At 49.6% G+C, this 20,624-nt stretch overlaps 1 long non-coding RNA gene across 2 annotated transcripts in view; it reads left to right on the forward strand.

The window, feature by feature from the left end:
• Positions 1-18,668, forward strand: part of LOC129137279 (uncharacterized) — an 87,279-nt gene extending 68,611 nt beyond the window's left edge. The window contains exons 2-4 of one of the 2 annotated variants that reach the window (XR_010152270.1): positions 13,711-13,830; positions 17,067-17,127; positions 17,438-18,668. This is a non-coding gene — a long non-coding RNA (uncharacterized LOC129137279). Of the gene's footprint in view, positions 1-13,045; positions 13,115-13,710; positions 13,831-17,066; positions 17,128-17,437 lie in introns of those variants that run through there. The other variant, XR_008539744.2, reaches the window with a different exon arrangement.
• Positions 18,669-20,624: the final 1,956 nt, after the last annotated feature.

Raw genomic sequence — 20,624 nt, forward strand, 5'->3', positions numbered from 1 at the left:
CAGTCTTTTGCTCTCTGGATGTCTGACCGTGCCCTGTCCCTGCCTCACAGGGCCATCCATCAATGCTGGTGAGCTGAGCTTAGCTGAGAAGCCAGCCTGGCACGGAGCGCTGCCCCTCCTGCTGGTCCCAGATCCGTTCTGTCCGGAGGAGAATTTCTTATTCCCAGGAGATGCCTGGCCTCGTTAGGAGCCTCCTCACCCGCCCGCCCGCACCAACCCTCTGACTCCCTCCACCTCACCGCCTGGGGACAACAGGAAGAGAGCAGGACAGCAGCAGAAGGGAGTGCTGCTTATGTGGCTCTTCTCAGAATCAGGAGGCTCCCAGGCCAGGAATGTGAAACCATTTTGCAGATGAAGAAGATGAAGCCCGAGAGGTTATGAAACAGACCCAAGTGGGCTCGCTCTTCAGTCTCGGCATCAGGAATCCGGAACCTGGGCCCGTGTCCGGAACTGCTGTGCCCAGGCAGCCTGCCTGGAAATCAGGTAGCGTGGGGGGACCCCAAAATCCCCCTGTGACAGACCACGAATCTGCCGTGTTTGTGCACCTCTGTTTTGCTTCCCAGAAACGAAACTTTGGCAACTGGAGAGGGATGGAGTGGGGCGGGTGGGGTACAGCAAGATCAGGAAACAGAACTGTCATCAAATGCCTGCAGAAGGTGAGAGAGCCAGCAAGTGTGATGAAGCACCTGTGTGCTTCGCAGCCATTACCGTGTCTAAATCTCGCAACCACACAGTGAGGAAGGGTTTCTGTTTCCATTTTATAGATAAGCAAACTGAGGCTCAGAGAAAGTAAAGTCACTTGCCCAGGAGACACAGCTGGAAGGAGGCAGGGCGGGAATTCATAATTGTTTTTTGGTTTTTTTTTTTTTTTTTTTTTGGAGATGGAGTCTTGCTCTGTCTCCCAGGCTGGAGTGCAGTGGCGCGATCTCATCTCACTGCAAGCTCCGCCTCCCGGGTTCACGCCATTCTCCTGCCTCAGCCTGCCAAGTAGCTGGGACTACAGGCGCCCGCCACCGCACCTGGCTAATTTTTTTTGTATTTTTTAGTAGAGACGGGGTTTCATCGTGTTAGCCAGGATGGTCTCGATCTCCTGACCTCGTGATCCGCCCGCCTCGGCCTCCCAATGATAATTGTTTTTGAGTGTTCAAAAGATACTTTTTATTTGCCTGTTTTCAAAAAATATTTCTCCCTTACTTTAGACAATTAGTAAAAGTTACAGGAGCCAACAAAAGGTGAAGGAGAGAGCTATCATTCAAGGCCTTTTCAAAAAACATATCAATCTGAAGAATGATAAAAAGAATATGGAATTCAAAAATTTAAAAAACTCCTTGCATTAAAAATAAGTCAGTATTTGTAATAAAATCTTGTTTCTGGCTGGGTGTGGTGGCTCATGCCTGTAATCCCAGCACTTTGGGAGGCCAAGGTGGGCAGATCACTTGAGGTCAGGAGTTCGAGACCAGCCTGGCCAACATGGTGAAACCCCGTTTCTACTAAAAATACAAAAATTTGCTGAGTGTGGTGGCACATGACTATAATGCCAGCTACTCAGGAGGCTGAGGCAGGAGAATCACTTGAACCCGGGAGGCTGAGGTTTCAGTGAGCTGAGATTGTGTCACTGCACTCCAGCCTGGGTGACACAGCAAGACTCTGTCTAAAGAATAAAAAAAAAATTTTTAAAAAAATCTTGTTTTAACCAATTATTTAGTTTTGTATTAGTGTATTTTTTAATATTAAAGATGCATCTCTAGAAAGATTATTATAATTTTTAATTATAGCCAGCTGAATTATACAACTCCTTTAAAAATTCCTTTTACTGGGGAGGGATAGCATTAGGAGATGTACCTAATGTAAATGATGAGTTAATGGGTGCAGCACACCAACATGGCACATGTATACATGTGTAACAAACCTGCACGTTGTGCACATGTACCCTAGAACTTAAAGTATAATAAAAAAGATTCCTTTTACTAACCTTATTATGACTTACATAGACCATTCACAATGTTTTTTTTTTTTTTTTTTTTTTGAGACAGGGTCTCACGCTCTCACTCAGGCTGGAACCCAGCGGCATGATCATAGCTCACTACAGCCTCAACCTCCCTGACTCAAGCAATTCTCCCTCCTCAGCCTCCTGAGTAGCTGAGGCTACAGGCACGCACCACCACACCTGGCTAATTTTTTATTTTTTGTAGAGTCAGGGCTCACTATGTTTCTGAGACTGATATGTAACTCCTGGACTCAAGTGATCCTCCTGCATCAGCCTCTCAAAGTGCTAGGATTACAGGTGTGAGCCACCATGGCTGGCCCAGGGCTGGAATTCTGACCCAAGCCCTCATCTCACAGGCTGCAGAACTGAGCTCACATTCCATTGCGGGGGAGACAAGTGATGAACAAATAAATAAGATGAATTTAGGCAGAATGATGTTTTGGAGGAAGTTAAATGATTAGATGATATAACAGAGGATGATAGCAAAGGGGTGGAATCTAGACCAGCCAGATGGTTGGGGGTAGTGGGGGCTCTCGGCAGAAGCCGTGTTTGAACTAAGATGGGGAGGAAGAGGAGGAAGAGCCAGATGTGTGAATGTCAGAGGGAACAGTGTCCTGGGAGCAGTGACGGCACGTGCAAAGGCCCTGGGGTGAACTTAGCCTGGCGTGCGGAGGAACAGAAAGGCCTGCATGGCCGGAGCTCTGTGAGTGATGAGGATGGAGGAGCTGGGGCTGGAAAAGTAGGCAGGGGCCTGGCAGGTCACGTGGGGAGGAGTTTGGGTTTATTCTGAAGGTGGGAGGAAGCCACCAGGAAGGACTGAAGCAGGAGGTTAACCAGATTTTTGGGAGCCACAGCCTTACCTTTCCTCAGCCCTGGTCAGGTTGGGGTGGGTGCCTTGGAGAATGGTTATGGGACTGTCCTGAGGCCCCGAAGCCTGGAACTGTCCCAGACTTTGAGGTTCCCCATACCTGGGATCGCATTCTTGCTCTGCCACTTAATGGCTTGGTGATCTTGGGCCCATAGCTTCAGTTCTCTGAGGCTTAGTTTCCTCTGCTGTAAAAATGGGGATGTCAGCCAGGGGCCGTGGCTCATGCCTGTCATTCCAATGCTTTGGGAGACTGAGGTGGGAGGAATGCTTGAGCCCAGGAGTTCGAGACCAGCCTGGGAAACACAGAGAGCCCCGACTCTACAATATATGTATATATTTTTAATTAGGCAGGAGTGGTGGCACACGCCTGTAGTCCCAGCTACTCTGGAGGCTGAGGTGGGAGGACTGCCTGAGCCTGGGAGGTCGAGGCTGCAGTGAGCTGTGGTGGTGCCATCCTCCCTTTGCAGAGCAGGCCTTGAATAAATACCACGCCCTTGGCACAGAGCCAACAACCATGAATGGCGCCTGGTATTTCTGCAGTTGTTGCTGTGAGCCTCCCTGCAGCACCTTCTCAGACCCAAGGTCGGTCGTGTTCTGGCTCCCTGGGGGTCCCCACTGCCCAGGGGAGGCTCTGAGGAATTGCAGGAGCCTGGGGATGGCCCAGCTCCCAGAGCACCCCATTCCTGTTTCCTTGCCAGGGCCAGCTCAGCAAGATTTCCTTGGACATCAAGTGTTCTTTCCTGTGGGGGCAGTGCAAGGAGGGTCCAAAGAGCAAGCTCCTGTGCCTCCGGGGGTGGGGGTGGGTCAGGGAGCCTCAGTTTACCCACTTGTGAAAGGGCCATAGTAACCTCAGACCTCTTCAGCACTGGTTCCCTGATTTGAGGATTTCAAAGATCAGCAGACTTAAAAATATAAACATAGAGGCAGGGGTTCCCAAACTCCTGGCCACAGACCAGTACTCATCTGTGGCCTGTTAGGAACCGGGCTGCACAGCAGGAGGTGAGCGGCAGGTGAGTGAGCGAAGCTTCATCTGTGTTACAGCCACTCCCCGTTGCTCGCATTACTGCCTGAGCTCCGCCTCCTGTCAGATCGGCAGCAGCATTAGAGTCTCATACAAATGCAAACCTCATTGTGAACTGCGCGTGCGAGGGATCTAGGTTGCGTGCCCCTTATGAGAATCTAATGCCTGCTGATCTGTCACTGTCTGCCATCGTCCCCAGAAGGGACCATCTAGTTGCAGGAAAACAAGCTCAGGGCTCCCACTGATTCTACATTATGGTGAATTGTATAATTATTTCATTATATATTATAATGTCATAACAGAAATAAAGTGCACAATAAGTGTAAGGTGCTTGAATCATCCTGAAACCATCCCCTACCCACTAGTCCATGGAAAAATTGTCTTCTACAAAACTGGTCCCTGGGCCAGGTGCGGTGGCTCACGCCTGTAATCCCAGCACTTTGGGAGGCCAAGGTGGGTGGATCACCTGAGGTCAGGAGTTTGAGACCAGCCTGTCCAACATGGTGAAGCCCCATCTCTACTAAAAATACAAAAATTAGCTGGGCGTGATGGCGGGCACCTGTAATCCCAGCTACTCCAGAGGCTGAGGCAGGAGAATCACTTGAACCTGGGAGGTGGAGGTTGCAGTGAGCCAAGATCGTGCCACTGCACTCTAGCCTGGATGACAGAGGGAGACTCCATCTCAAAAAAAAAAATGAAAAAAAAAAAAGAAAAGAAACTGGTCCCTGGTGCCAAAAAGGTTGGGGACTGCGGTATGGAGGGATTGGTAGAGTTAACTACCAATTTTAAAAATTCGCCAAACATGGAGTTGCAAAGAAACCAAATACTATCTATGGTTTTCATCCCTTCCTAAAAGAAAAGATAATTAGCTGGTGCACGTGTGTCAGCTCCTATCGTCAGATGGAAGCTGGTCCCTGAAATGCCAAGTGCTGCTCTGGATGCTTAAGAACTCATTGAGAGATGCATGCCCGGGGACAGGAAGTAGCCATGCAACTGTGAGGTGGCAGATCTGGGATTCAAGTCCTCAGGGGCCGGCTCCCCCATCTGTACTTTGCATCCCTAAGGCCAGTGGTCCTCAAACATCAGTAGGCACCAGTGCCACCTGCAGCACCCACCTGGAGCTCCAGTAGCCGGGGTGGGCCTGAGAATGGTCATTCCTCACCTGTCCCCAGGTGGTGCCAGTGCTGCTGGCCCCAGGCCACCCTTCAAGAACTGCTCCTCATGGGGGCTGAGCAGGGTGGATCTGCTTGTAATCCCAGCACCTTGGGAGGCCGAGGCTGGAGGATCTCTTGAGGCTAGGAGTTCAAGACCATCCTGGACAACACAGCGAGCCCTCATCTCTAAAAGAAAAAAATACACACATGCAAACATACATATGTGCATACACATGTGCATACACACACACCTAATGCACATACACATACATGCATATATACATGCATGCATACACATACATATACACATGCATACACATGCATACACTTACATGCATATACACATGCATGCACACATACATGCATATACACATGCATGCATACACACAGACTTATATGCATATACACATACATGCATACACATACACACATGCATATGCATATACATGCATAAACATACACATGCATATACTCATACATGTATACACACATGCATGCACACATACATGTATACACAAATGCATGCACACATACATGCACATGCATGTACACATACTTGTACACACACATGCATACACACTTACGTGCATACACATACATACACATACATACACATGCACATGTATATACACATGTACACATGCATACATACACACGCACATGTATATGCACATGTACACGTGTATACATACATGCTTATACGCGTACATGTATACACATACATACGCACATGCATACACACTTACATGCACACGTACATGCATTCCACCACTCTCTGCTCTCCTATGCCCCAGATGGGCTTCTGCTTTATGAAAAACCTATTCACTTGTTCTGGTTTCTCTTTTTCCTTTGAAGATGTCAGGGAGCAAACCCATTCTGGGACCCATCACATGGGACCTGCGATTGGGGCTAGGACACCAGCTCTGGGGCTCCCCCACTTCCAGGGCTGTGTTCTCATCTGACAAGATGGTGACCTCCACTGTCTCCCTCCAGGAGGCCAAAAATGTGAGGAGGGGAATACAGAGAGATGCTTGGTGAGGAATTTTCCGGAAGATGGCCAGTTCCCTCAGGCAGTGTTAGCACTTACGGAGGGTCCGGGGTGTCCAGACATGATTTTCCCTTTGTTTTTTGTTTTTTGTTTTTTGTTTTTTTTTTTTTTGAGATGGAGTTTCGTTCTTGTTGCCTAGGATGGAGTAAATGGTGTGACTTGGCTCGCTGCAGCCTCCGCTTCCCAGGTTCAAGCAATTCTCCTGCCTCAGCCTCTGGAGTAGCTGGGATTCCAGGTGCCCGCCACCATGCCCGGATAATTTTTTGTATTTTTAGTAGAGATGGGGTTTCACCATGTTGGCCAGGCTGGTCTTGAACTCCTGACCTCAGATAATCCACTTGCCTTGGCCTCCCTAAGTGCTAGGATTACAGGCGTGAGCCACCACGCCCAGCCCCGACACCATTTTCTGTATTGATCTATCACATTTTTGTTGAGAGCTTTCTAGGTTCCAGGCAGCCACTGTTCTGATGCTTTACATCAACTCATTTAATTTCCCTCATGAGGTAAGAGCTGTCATCCCCATTTTACAGGTGAAGAGACAGGCACAGAGAGGCTGAGTTACTTGCCTGAGGTCCCACAGCAAGTAACAGGCAAGGCCAGGATTCCAGGCCAGGCCAGGAGGCTCCCGGCTCTCTGTTGGCCCAGCCCTGGTCTTCTTAATGAGATCCCAGATCAAGGCTGGGATGAGGGGAGAGCTGTGCCTGGCACTGCTGCTTGCTTTCCAGGTGTAGTGGGTTAAAAGTGTCTCCAAAGAGATAAATCCACGTTCTAACCCCCCAGAACCTGTGACAGTGACCTTATTTAGAAGAAGGGTCTTTGCAGATGTCATTAAATTTAGGATCTGAGGATCTGGAAACGAGAACATGGGTGGACCCCAAATCCAACGTGAGGTGTCCCTGGAAGAGAGAGGCAGAGAGAGATTTGGGACACAGACACGGAGGGGAGGAGGCCCTGTGCAGATGGAGGTAGAGGCTGGAATCACACAGTTCCAAGCCAAGGAATGCCTGGAGCCACCAGAAGCTGGAAGAAGCAAGGAAGGGGCCTCCCTTCAATCTTCTGGAGGAAGCAGGGCTCTGCTGAAACCTTGACTTCAGACTTCTGGCCTCCAGAACTGTAAGAGAATCAAGTTCTATTGTTTTAAGCCACTGAGTTCATGACTTGTTGCTTGTGGCCTCGGGAAACTGACATCCTGGGTAAAACTCCTCCCCTCTCTAGGCCTGTGTCTCTTCACTTCTGTGCCCACCATGCAGCTCCTGGGTCCCCTGCTCACTGGTCCCTGACACCAGCTGGCCAGGGACCCCTCAGTACCTGTGGGGAGTGCGGTGGGCCGGCGGCCTTCCAGAACTGCATTGGGTAGGCCCCGCCAGGTTTATGCCTGGAGCGGCCTCCCTCGACTGATGCACTGGGCTGGGATCAAGAGGCATGAGCTCTGCTGCAGACCCCAATGACCTTGGAGAAGACATTGTTGCCCTCTGGGCCTGTTTCTTCTGGGAGATGGGAGCCCTGTCACCTGCTAGGTTTGCTGGGAGGGTTCACAGGGTTCTTTAAACATGGCAGGGTCTCAGTCTGTTGTGGACGTCATTGTCATTGGTTTATTACCTGTCTGTCTGTCTGTCTGTCTATCTATCTTATCTATCTATCTATCTATCTATCTATCTATCTATCTATCTAATCTATGGAGATGGGGTCTCGCTGTGTTGCCCAGGCTGGAATGCAGTGACGCAATCATGGTTCACTGCAGCCTTGACTGCCCAGGCTCAAGCAATTCTCCCACCCAGCCTCCCAAGTAGCTGGAACCACAGGCTCATGCCACCACACCCAACTAAGTTTATTATTATTATTTGCATAGATGAGGTCTTGCTATGTTGTTAAAGCTGGTCTCAACTCCTGGGCTCAAGCAGTACCCCCACTTCGGCCTCCCAGAGTGCTGGGATTACAAACATGGTATGTTGAGCATTTAAAATTTCAAATTATTTTATTTTATTATTATTTTTTGAGCCAGAGTCTCGCTCTGTCACCCACGCTGGAGTGCAATGGCATGATCTCGGCTCACTGCAACCTCCCTGTTGTGGGTTTGAGCAATTTTCGCGCCTCAGCCTCCCAAGTAGCACCCACCACCATGCCCAGCTATTTTTTGTGTTTTCGGTAGAGATAGAGTTTTACCATGTTGGCCAGCCTGGTCTCAGACTCATGACCTCAAGGGATCCACCCGCCTTGGCCTCCGAAAGGGCTGGGATTACAGGTGTGAGCCGCTGTGCCCAGCCTATTTTATTTTACTTCATTGTATTTACAGAGACAGAGTCTCACTATGTTGCCCAGGCTGATCTTGAACTCCTGGGCTCAAGCAGTCCTCCCTCCTTGGTCTTCCAAAATGCTGGGATTACAGGTGTGAGCCACCATGCCAGGCCCATTGTTATTCTTTTAATGAGCTTTTTCCCTGAGCCCCTACTATGTGCTTGGCTGGACATGAAAACCTTCTCAAGGAAATAAGGTTTGTCTGATGCTAATAATGAACTTCATTTTAGTAATGAGGATTCTGAGGTCCAGAGAGGTTAAGACTTTTATGGAGGAGCACAAGCTGGCCCAGGACCCCCACACTTTAGTGCCCTGTAACTGCTGGGAGCTTCCTGGTTGGATGGGCAGGGGAGAGCTGGCGATTTGGCATGTTGGGACAGGGGGAAGAGCAGGCAGAAGGGTGTTCCAGGCCGAGGGCACACTCCAGTGAAATCCAGGAGTGTAGACTTTGATGCCGGGTAAGGCTGGGGCAGCAAGGGGCCCGGAAAGTGCCACTGGCCGCAGTCAAAGTGGGCTGAGCAAGGTGTTCTCTGTGTTTCTGAGGCTGACCTCTGTGAACTCAGAGAGAGAAAGAGAGAGAAGGGATATTGGTGTGCGCTTGTGTGCATGTGTGCACAACCATGCGGTCTGGCAGGCTTGTGGGACAGTGCCCGTGTACAAGCAGCTCTCTTGTGTGTGCAGGGCTGCTTGGAGGCCATGGGCCTGGGCTCTTGGGTGTGTGTGAGTGTGTGTGTTTCCACTGGTGGAAAATGGGTGTATCTCTTGGCAGGAGCTGGGAATGTGAGTGGGTCTGAGGTCCAGGGAGAGCAAGCCTACGGTTGCAAGTGGGCAGACTACGTGAGAGGGGTCTGGGAGCCTTTGCGTCTGTGTGCATGCGTATGTGTGCCTGCGCCTCAGAGTGTATGCATGAGTGGATGAGTGTATGCACACCTGTGTATGCAGTCATGCACACACATGCATGTGTGTGTATGTGCGTGTATATATGCTTATGTGTATGGGAGTGAATGTGCCGCCATGTGTCTGCTTGTGTCTGCAATAGCCTGAGTGTGCATGCGTGTGAGTTTTGCTTTCACATTCAGTGCTAGTCAGAGGCTCCAATTCCTGTAAACCTCATGGTCTCATTTTCCAGCAGACATCCCACAGCAGTGGCGGTGGGCACCACAGCCTAGGCTTGATCTGACTTATGGCTTCCCCTTTTCAAGCCTCTGGTTGCAGGGTGTAGAGGGGATGTAGGTGAAGGCAGGACACCCGGCCCCAAGCTGGCCGCAGGCCCCACCATCCCTGGCATCTGCGGCATGAAGCCACCCATGGGAGTCTGAGGGAAGTCACATTACTGGGACTGGCCAGGGTAGAGCTGCCCTGGGAAATGTGGGTTCACTTTCATTCTACTGAAGGTGAAAATCAGATCACGCCTCTCCTCTGTCTCTCTGAAAACCCTCCAAAGAGTCCCTGTTGCATTTCAAGCAAAACATGAGTCTCTACCCAGTATCTCAGATGTCACCAGGGCCCTGCTGGCCAGAAAGACTTGGGAAGGAACCACCCATGGTGTATCCACTGTGTCACTCTGGGCTTCGAGTCCCTTCCTGTAAAAGCTGAGTAGGAAGTCCTTGCAGGGGGCAGGGATGATTGCGTGCTTGTGGCCGTTCCTCTGTCCAGTGGGTAGACACTGGGAGGCTCTGGAGACTTGGCCATGAAGGAGACAGCCCTCCCGGTGGGCCAGAGCCTTTTCCCTTTCCATATAGCCATATGCGATAGTAAAGAGCGGTTGCTTCTCCATGCTTTAAAAAATTTTTTATTTTATATTTTATTTTTTGAGACAGGGTCTTGCTGTGTTGCCCAGGTGGAGTGCAGTGGTGCAATCACCACTTACTGCAGCTTCAACCTCTCAGGCTCAAGTGATCCTCCCACCTCAGCCTCCAGAGTAGCTGGGACCACAGGTGTGCACCACCACACCTGGCTAATTTTTAAATTTTTTCTAGAAACAGGGTTTCCCTGTGTTGCCCAGGCTGGTCTCGAATTCCTGAGCTCAAGTAATCCTCCCACCTCAGCCTCCCAAAGTGCTGGGATTACAGGCGTGGGCCCCCGTGCCCAGTCCCTCATGCCATTTCTGTGCCACTAGGAAGTAACACTGGCTAACCAGGTTGACATTTCTCTTGTTCCCAGAGTGAAACGAATGAGTGCTTCTTCTTTAATCCTGCAACTACCCCCACATGGTCAGCACTTATATTTTCCCTCTTACTTGGCAGATGAAGAAATTGAGTCCTGTTAAGGAACGTGCTTAGGATCACATGCTAGGAGGTGGTCGTGCTGGAATTCAAATCCAGGCAGGTGCTAGCTTGAGAGCCACTGCTCTATAAAGCCCTTCTCAGGCCTCCACTCAGGCCAAGGGAGGAGGAAGGGCCCTCAGGCAGGAGCAGCGTGAGCAAAGGTCTGGAGCTGGGACTGAGCATGGCATGTCAGGAGAGAGAGACAAGAGCTCTGTGGCCATGGGGAGCAGCGTGAGGTCAAAATGGAGAGGCAAGAGGAGGGAGGGGTGTGGAGGTCCCTGAATGCCGGCATGAACGCTCCGGGCCTTCTGTGGGGTGGGCGGCACGGGAGAAAGGGAGTCTAGCCAGCTCCGGCTGGGTGCCCTGGCTCAAACCATCCTTGCCTCAGGCAAGGACACCTGCATGGACCCAGTCGCTCAAGTCCCAAACCAAGTCCATCCTTGACTTCTGTCTTTGTCTCCCCTCATCGGGCCGTGGGGAGTAGAGTGAAACCGCAGCTGCAGCCTCCTGGCTAGTCTCTCCACTCGTCTGCCCCCACAGCCCAGTCTCCACGCGGCGGCCAGGGGCGTCTACTGAAAACGAAAATCAGGTCACGTCTCTCTCTTTCTCTTTCTCTCTCTCTTTTTTTTTTTTTTTGAGATGGAATCTCCCTCTGTTGCGCAGGCTGGAGTGCAACCACCTCCCGGGCTCAAGTGATTCTCGTGCTCCAGCCTCTCAAGTAGATGGGTTTATAGGCCACCCACCACCACGCCCGGCTAATTTTTGTATTTTTGGTAGAGACGGGGTTTTGACATGTTGGCCAGGCTGGTTTCCTGACCTCAAGTGATCCTCCCACTTTGGCATCCTAAAGTGCTGAGATTACAGATGTGAGCCACTGTGCCCAGCCTCCTCTCTCTGTCTCTCCCCGCCCCTCCCCTCAAAAATGCGCATTCCTGGTGCATTTAAAACAAAATCCAAATTCCTTTAAGTGGCCTGTGAGTCTCTACCTGATCTTGCCTCACCGACCTCTTGACTGCATCACTGACTGCTCCCCCATCACTGTGCACCCATACTGGCCTTTCTGTTCCTCATACACACAGGGTCGCTCCCGCTGCAGGGCCTTAGCATTCGCCATTCGCTCTGGTGGGAGTGCCCTTCCCCAGCCCACCAGCCCCTTCTGTCATTCAGGTCTCAGCTGAGGGAGCCTGTGCAGATAAGCCCCTCTCCCCACCCCTCCTGGTTTATTTTCTTCATCTGCATGTGCTTAGCACCCGAAATTGTCTCTTGCTCTCTCCCCATCCTTCACCAGATTATAAACTCCATAAAAGCAGGGTCTTTTGTTGGTTTTGTTCACCTCTGCATCCCAGGCATTCAGTGAGCACTTGTTGAGTGAAGAAATCAGACTCAGTCTTCACCTCTGTAAAATGGGACCACATCAAACCTCCTGGCAGCGTAGTGGTGTGGCTTAGAGGTAACGTTTGTACACAGTTGGACTTCTTCCCTACTGGCCCAAGGACTTACCTGGCCACCCCTCCTGGAACCCAGCCTCCTCCAGCTCCCCCAAGCCCTCTGCCTTGGGAGCGGACACCTTAGCAGAAGGGCCATCCTCCAGACCCTTTGCAGCCAGGCCTCTCTGCTCACAGATCCCTGAGGACATCCGGAGGTTGGCGCCCAGAGCCTAGCCCCAGGCTCATGCAAATTCTGTCTTCCAGTTCAGCAGCTGTGGCCTCCTTCACTCGGCCTTTTAAAAGAAATTCTTGGGCTGACTCACACTTCCTTTGTCTCCAGCTGGGTTCACTCAAGTGTCGCTGTTTTGCCAGGCTGAGGTTTGAGTCCCTCAGAAGCAATCTCTGATGCAGGGGCGCTGTGTGCTTCATTGAACTTCGAATGAGGGTCAGGCCCCCCAGAAAACCTCATACCAGGACAGTTGGGAAACTACCCCTCACTGGTGGTCAGGGCATTCTGGGTTGGAGAAACTGCTTTGGGGCTTTGGCAGGTGTTCATTTTGTCCATCCCCCTGCCTCCCACCCAACCCCATCCCAAACTCACTAAAAAAAATGCCCCTACTGCCCTGGGGGGTGCATTTCAACGTCTCATGTCCCCCGCTTTTCCTTCCCTGTGAAATCAGGCGTTTGGATTCAGCGCACTGCTCAGAAGGTTTGTTTCTTTCTGTGCAAACACGTGGAGTGATGCTCTGTCTCGATTTTCTAGAACACTTCCACTTTCACAGAATTGCTGTTATTTTGAGAAAAAGGGTCTGTTACAGGTACAACAATATACTGGTACTGGTCTGCATTTCTTGTTTATGTCCCTGGAAGAGTTTTTATGTAAATAAAGTCACACTGCTCCAGGGGAAAGGAATTCCTGAGGAATTCCCTGGAGAGAAAGGCATGAGTGATATTTAACCCATTTTCTCCCGTCTCCAGTAGAAAGAACTGGAGCTTTGGAGGCAGGCTGATTTCAGGGTCAACCTCTTCCTGGCTGTGAGGCATTGAGTAAGTTACTTAACCTCTCGAAGGGCCTGAATTTCTTGGGGGTAGATTTAGGGCACGGTTATCCCTGGATACTATTTTTGAGGGGGGAGTCGAACCTTTTTTATTTACTTATTTTTTTTTGAGACAGGGTCTTGCTCTGTCATCCAAGCTGCAGTGCAGTGGCATGATCACAGCTCACTGCAGCCTCGACTTCCTAGGCTCAAGTGATCCTACCACCTCAGCCTCCCAAGTAGCTGGGACTACAGGCACACAACACCATGCCCAGCTAATTTTTTAATTTTTTGTAGAGACGGGGGTCTCCCTGTTACCCAGCCTGGTCTTGAACTCCTGGGCTCAAGCGATCCTCCCGCTTTGGCCTCCCAAAATGTTGGGATTATAGGCGTGAGCCTGGCCTGGAACCTATTTTTAATAAATGGAAGTGAAATTCACATAACATAAAATTAACTAATTTGAAATGAACAATTCAGTGGTGTTTAGTACATTTACAGCGTTGTGCAACTACCACCTCTCTTTAGTTGGAAAACATTTTCATCATTCCCAAAGGAAACTCTGTATCCATTAAGCAGTCATTCTCTACTCCGTCTTCTCCTTGGTAGTTAACTTAGGTACTACTGGGCTTTCTTGACTGAAGTCCCTGAAGAGGAAACAAATATTTTCCAGCTGGGCCACCACCTGTGACAAGTTGTCATTTGCACGGAGCTGGGATTCTGTTCTGGGTATGTATGTGCCATTCTATATATATGTGTGTGTGTGTGTGTGTGTGTGTGTGTGTGTGTGTGTGTGTATATATATATATATATATATATATATATATTTATTTATTTATTTATTTTTATGCAGAGACTCGCTCTGTTGACCAGGCTGGAGTGTAGTGGCACGATCTCAGCTCATTGCTACCTCCGCCTCCCAGGTTCAAGCGATTCTCCCACCTTAGCCTCCTAAGTAGCTGGGACTACATGTGTCCACCACCATGCCTGGCTAAGTTTTGTATTTTTTGGAAGAGACAGGGTTTTGCCATGTTGGCCAGGCTAATCTCGAACTCTTGACCTCAAGTGATCCACCCACCTCAGCCTCCCAAAGTGCTGGGATTACAGGTGTGAGCCACTGCGCCCAGCCCCGCATTCTCTAAATTTTGACACAGCTGAGAGTCATCTAACCACCACCACAACCAGTACACAAAATAATTTCATCCCTCCAAAAAATTCCCACTTCCTACCCTTTTGTCATCATCCCCTCCCCTGCTCCCAGCCCCTGACAATCACTGGTCTGTTTTCTGTCCCTAGAGTTTTAGCTATGCCCAAATGTCAGATGAATGGAATCCTGTAGATGTGTACTTTTGGGTCTGGCTTCTTTTGCCCAACACCAAGTATTTGAGATTCATCCAAGTTGCTGGTTGTATCGATAGTCCACACCTTTTCACTGCTGAGTAGTAGTTTATGGTGTGGATGTACCACAGCTTGTTAAATTCCTCTGTTAAATTGGGTTGTCTCCAGTTTGGGGTGATGATGAATAGACTGCCCTCAACATCTATGTATAGGTTTTTGTGTGAATGTAAGTTTTCTTTTCTTTTTGACATAAGGTCTTGCTGTGTTGCCCAGGCTGGAGTGCAGTAGTGTGATCATAGCTCACTGCCCCCTTGACCTCAGGGGTTAAGTGATCCTCCCACCTCGACCTCCCAAAGTTCTAGGACTACAGGCGTGAGATGCCACACTCAGCCTTGAATCTAAGTTTTTATTTCTCTAGGTTAGACACCCAGAAGTGGAAACGCTGGGTTGTATGGTGAGCGGATGTGATTCTGCTCTGTTTGACCTGGGTAAGTTAAATCTCTGTAGACCTCAATCTCCCACTTCTGTAAAATGGGTATAAGAACAGTGCCAACTCCATTGGGTTATTGTGAGGATGAATGAGACACATAAGGCACAGAGTAAGTGCTCAATAAATGTTGCCTTTTGTTTTTGGGTTGGAATTTTTTTTTCTTTTTTTTTTTTTGAGACGGAGTCTCGCTCTGTCGCCCAGGCTGGAGTACAGTGGCGCAATCTCGGCTCACTGCAAACTCCGCCTCCCAGGTTCACACTGTTCTCCTGCCTCAGCCTCCCGAGTAGCTGGGACTCCAGGCGCCCGCCACCATGCCTGGCTTTTTTTTGGTATTTTTAGTAGGGACGGGGTTTCACCGTGTTAGCCAGGATGGTCTCGATCTCCTGACTTCGTGATCCGCCCGTCTCGGCCTCCCAAAGTGCTGGGATTACAGGCGTGAGCCACCGCGCCTGGCTGGATTGGATTTTGTTTCATCCATATCTTTGGCCATGTTTTTACCTGCAGCATGGGGGCCATTGGCCAGTGCTGTTGAAAGAGGTGGTGTATGAGGGTTTCCTTGAACCCCCTTTTTAGGGCCAGAGGTTGGACTCCTGGGGAATTCACTATCAAGTCTGGCTGTAGACAGAGGTCCTCTCTGTAGAAAAAACATGAGTTAGGATGGTCCAGTCCCTTTATTCCACAGAAGGGGAAAGTGAGGCTCAGAGAGGGACAGTGTCTTGCCCAAGGCCACTCAACCAGGCAGTGGCAGAGAAACAGTTGGCTCCAGAGCTCCTGACTTGCCAGCCCCATGTACCTCCACCTTGATTCCAGTAGCCAGTGTTTGTTGAATGACTGAGTGTGAATGAGTGAGAACACATTCCTAACACATCAGGAACACAAGCTCTGGAGCCAGCCTGCCAGGGTTTCATATGAGGTTCTTCCCTGCACAAGCTGTGTGATTTTGAGCACATTCTTTGACTTCTCTGAACCTCAGTTTCTTCATCTGTAAAATGGGTACAATCATTGTATCTGCTGTACAGAGTGATCAGGAGGCTTAAATGAGGTTACGTGTCCAGGCATGGTGGTTCACGCCTATAATCCCAGCACTTTGGGAGGCCGAGAGTTCCAGACCAGCCTGGCCAACATGGTGAAACCCCATCTCTACTAAAAATACAAAAAAATTAGCTGGGCGTGGTGGCAGATGCCTGTAATCCCAGCTACTTGGGAGGCTGAGGCAGGAGAATTGCTTGAACCCGGAACGAGGAGGTTGCAGTGAGCCAAGATTGCGCCATTGCACTCCAGCCTGGGCGACAAGAGCGATACTCCGTCCCCCCCCCACCCCCAAAAAAAAAAGATAATTTATGCAAAGACTTAAAACAGTGTCAGGCACACAGTAAGTGCTGAATTAAAGCTAACTTTCGCCAGGCGCAGTGGCTGAAACCTGTAATCTCAGCACTTTGGGAGAGTAGGGAAGGAGGATCGCTTGAGCCCCAGAGTTTGAGACGAGTCTGGGCAGCTAGTGATGACCCCATGTTTACAAATAATTTAAAAATTAGCCAGGTGTGGTGGCATGCACCTGTGGTCCCTGCTACTCAGTAGGCTGAGGCAGGAGGACTACCTGGGCCCAGGAAGTCGAGGCTGCAGTGAGCTATGATCATGCCACTGCACTCCAGCTTGGGCCACAGAGCAAGACTCTATTTTAAGATAATTTTTAAATGAAATTAATGACAAGGACATGGTGGGGGGCTGCAAACAGATGTTTCCACAGGGAGTGCACAGTCCTGCCAGTGACGGAGCAGGTCTCCTTCTTGGTTTATTGAAAAGTCGAGGAAAATGTGGATAATTCATGTCCAGGGACCTGTAGCCAACAGAAAAAAGCCCCTGCCTTCCCCGACTCAGAGCTGCTCTAATACAGAAGCCACAAGCCACATGGGGTGACTGAGCACTTGAATGGTGGCTTAATATGAGTTGAGATGAGCTGTCAGTGTCAGTTATACAATGGATATCAAAGATGCTGTATGAGCAAAGGTCCTGAGGCAGTTTACCTGGCATGTCTAGGAACAGCAAAGCAGTGAGTAGGAGATGAAAGCAGTGATGTGATCTTGTGGTGTCTGTTTCTGTGTCTGTCGCCCCACTTGACTATTGCTTCCTTTGGCAGTGGCTGCATCTGCTGTGTACGTCTCCATAGCCACAGGGGCTGGCATGGCATCTGGCATATAGTAGGTGCTTACCACATGTTTGTTGAATGAATGAATGGATGTTGGTGCTAACTACATGCAGCTGAGTTAAACTGAGCCCAAGGAGAGAGAGGACCAAATGCCTGCTGTAGTGGACACTGGTGTGTGCGCGGGTCCCCCTTCTAGACAGAGGCAGTCACTCCCCAGCTGCTGGGAGAGCTGGTGGCTGATGGTTCGTGCCCAGCTGAGTCCCTCTCTGGGCATGGCCCCCTAGACCCCCTACCCCACGGGACAGCACACCTCCAAAGACTGGTGAATATGGAGTACAAAAGCCCGGCCCCCTTTTCCCCAGGCAGGACAGCTCTACTGTGCTACTTCAGCTCCAGAACTTTCCCCAGGGATGACTGAGGCCTTTGTTGCGACTGCATCTGCATCGCAGCTCAACTCCTCTGCCTGGTCCTGCTGACCTCACTCCCACGCAGGTGCTGCCTCCAAGAGCACTCCCCAATAAACCTGCTCACTCGTCCGTGGGCTTCCCTGGGAACCTGACTTCTTACTCTTCTCAAGCCATAACCGTGTCATTCATCCATTCATTCAGTAAATATGTACTGAACAGCTATGCCCCAGGCATTGTTTTGGGATCCAGCAGCAACCCCAGACAGACCAGGACTGTTTGTGTAGGGATACTGGCCATCGAGTTTTTAGATTTCACCAAGACTGAACCTCATCATCTCCAGCCCCACCATGGCCATGCCACTCCTGGGAGGCCTGGCTGCTTCAGCTCCCTAGAGTGGCCCTTAGAAGGTGTGGACAGGTGTGGGGACAGGAAGGGAGCAGACCCAGGAGCCCAGGTCTGTGGAGTCAGGCAGACCCAGGTTCGAATTCAACTTAGTGCTTTTTTGCATTTCCCTAGTGACTAATGATATTGAGCATCTTTTCATGTGTTCACTGGCTTTTGTATATGGTGTTAGTCCACTTTTGTTGCTATAAAGGAATACCTGAGGCTAAGTAACTCATAAAGAAAAGAGGTTCGGGCACAGTGGCTCACACGTATAATCCCAGCACTTTGGGAGGCCGAGGTGGGTAGATCACTTGAGGTCAGGAGTTCAAGACCAACCTGGCCGACATGGTGAAACCTCGTCTCTACTAAAAATACAAAAATTAGCTGGGTATGGTGGTGCGTGCCTGTAGTCCCAGCAACTCGGGAGGCTGAGGCAGTCAAGACAGTGCACTACAGCCTGGGTGACAGAGCGAGACTCCCTCTCAAAAAAAAAGAAAGAAAAGAAAAGAGGGCTGGGCGTGGTGGCTCATGCCTGTAATCCCAGCACTTCGGGAGGCTAAGGTGGGAAGATTACTTGAGCTTAGGAATTCGAGACCAGCCTGGGCAACATAGCGAGACCTTGTCTCTATTATAAATAAAAACAAAAAGTTAGCTACCAAAAATTAGGTGGCGTGCACCTGTAGTCCCAGTTACTTGGGCAGCTAAGGTGGGAGGATCGCTTGAGTCTGGGAGACTGAGGCTGCAGTGAGCTATGATCACACCATTGCACTCTAGCATGGGTGACAGAGTGAGACCCTGTCTCAAAAAATAAAAAAAAAAAGAAAAGAGGTTTATTTGGCTCACAGTTCTGCAGGCTGTACAAGCATGGCACCAGTATCTGTTCGGATTCTGGTGAGGCCTCAGAGAGCTTTTACTCTTGGTAGAAGGCAGAGCGGGAGCAGGCATGTCATGTGGTGAGAGAGAAGGGAGGAGGTGCTGGGTTCTTTTAAACAACTAGACCCCAGATGAACTCATAGAGTGAGACCTCATTGCTGCAAGGACAGCACCAAGCTGTTCATGAGAGATCCGCCCCCATAACCCAGACACCTCCCACTAGGCCCAACCTCCAACACTGGAATGATGTCACATTTCAACATGAGATTTGGAAGGGAAAAAAACATCCGAACCATACCATATACCTTCTTTGGAGAAATGTCTGTTTAGGTCCTTTGCTCATTATTAAATTGGGTTTTTTTGTTGTTGTTGAGTTGCAAGTGTTCTTTATATATTCTAGATACTAGACCCTCATCAGATATATGACTAGCAAATGTTTTTTCCCATTCTGTGAATTGTCTTCACTTTTTGGATAATGTCCTTTGATGCACAAAAGTTGTTACTTTTTATAAAGTCCAATTTATTTTTTTCTTTTATTGCTTGTGCTTTTGCTGTCATCTCTAAAGATCCATCGCCAAACCCAAGGTTGTGAACATTTACCCTTCTGTTTTCTTTTACGAGTTTTACAGTTTTAGCTCTTATATTTCGGCCTTTGGTCCATTCTATACATAGACAGAGAGGTTGAACTTTCTTCTTTTTCTGATTGTTCTGGCATTATTTATGAAATGATTATTTTCCCATGGAATGACCTTGTTGGCCCTTGTTGAAAAGCCACTGGGGGCCGGGTGCAATGGCTCATGCCTGTAATCCCAGCACTTTGGGAGGCCAAGGTGGGCAGATCACCTGAGGTCCGAAGTTCGAGACCAGCCTAGCCAACACAGTGAAACCCCATCTCTACTAAAAGTACAAAGATGGCTGGGCGTGGTGGCTCACGCCTGTACTCCCAGCACTTTGGGAGGCCGAGGCAGGAGGATCACCTGAGGTCGGGAGTTCGAGACCAGCCTGACCAACATGGAGAAACCCCGTCTCTACCAAAAATACAAAATTAGCCAGGCGTGGTGGCACATGCCTGTAATCCCAGCTACTAGGGAGGCTGAGGCAGGAGAATCGCTTGAACCTTGGAGGCGGAGTTTGCAGTGAGCCGAGATCGCGCCATTGCACTCCAGCCTGGGCAACAAGAGCAAAACTCCATCTCAAAAAACAAAACAAAAAACAAAACAAAACAAAAAAACAAAGATTAGCTGGGCGTGGTGGTGCGTGCCTGTAGTCCCAGCTAATCAGGAAGCTGAGGCGGGAAAATCACTTGAACCTGGGAGGCGGAGGTTGCAGTGAGCCGAGGTCACGCCACTGCACTCCAGCCTGGGTGACAGAACAAGACTTTGTCTTGGAAAAAAAGAAAAGGAATAGATGTATGGGTTTATTTTTGGACACTCATTCTGTCCTCTGGATCTATATATGTCTGTTCTCATGTCAGTACCACACAGATTTCATTATAGTAGGCTTAGTGCCTTTTTGAGCCTCAGTTTTTTTTCTCCTATAAAGGGAGGGAGGGCAGAAGTAGGTCTCTGGTAGGGGTTTGTGGATGAAATGAGCTGGAATACATCATAGCAGCTAGCAGCATGCTTGGCCTGTAGTTGTAGTGGAAGCATTACTGTTATTATCATATCCAAGATGTAGATTGTGCTTAAAGACTCCTCAAGAGAGCTGGAAATGTGTATCAGTCAGTTTAGGCTTTAAAACAAAATACCATAGACTAGGAAACCTACAACAGAAATGTATTGCTCATAATTTCTTTTTCAGATGGGGTCTTGCTCTGTTGCCTAGGCTGGAGTGCAGTGGTGCAGTCACTGCTCACTGCAGCCTCCACCTCCTGGGCTCATGTGAT

The sequence above is a fragment of the Pan troglodytes genome, chromosome 18 (genome assembly GCF_028858775.2).
Source record: "Pan troglodytes isolate AG18354 chromosome 18, NHGRI_mPanTro3-v2.0_pri, whole genome shotgun sequence".
Taxonomy (NCBI): Eukaryota; Metazoa; Chordata; class Mammalia; order Primates; family Hominidae; genus Pan; species Pan troglodytes.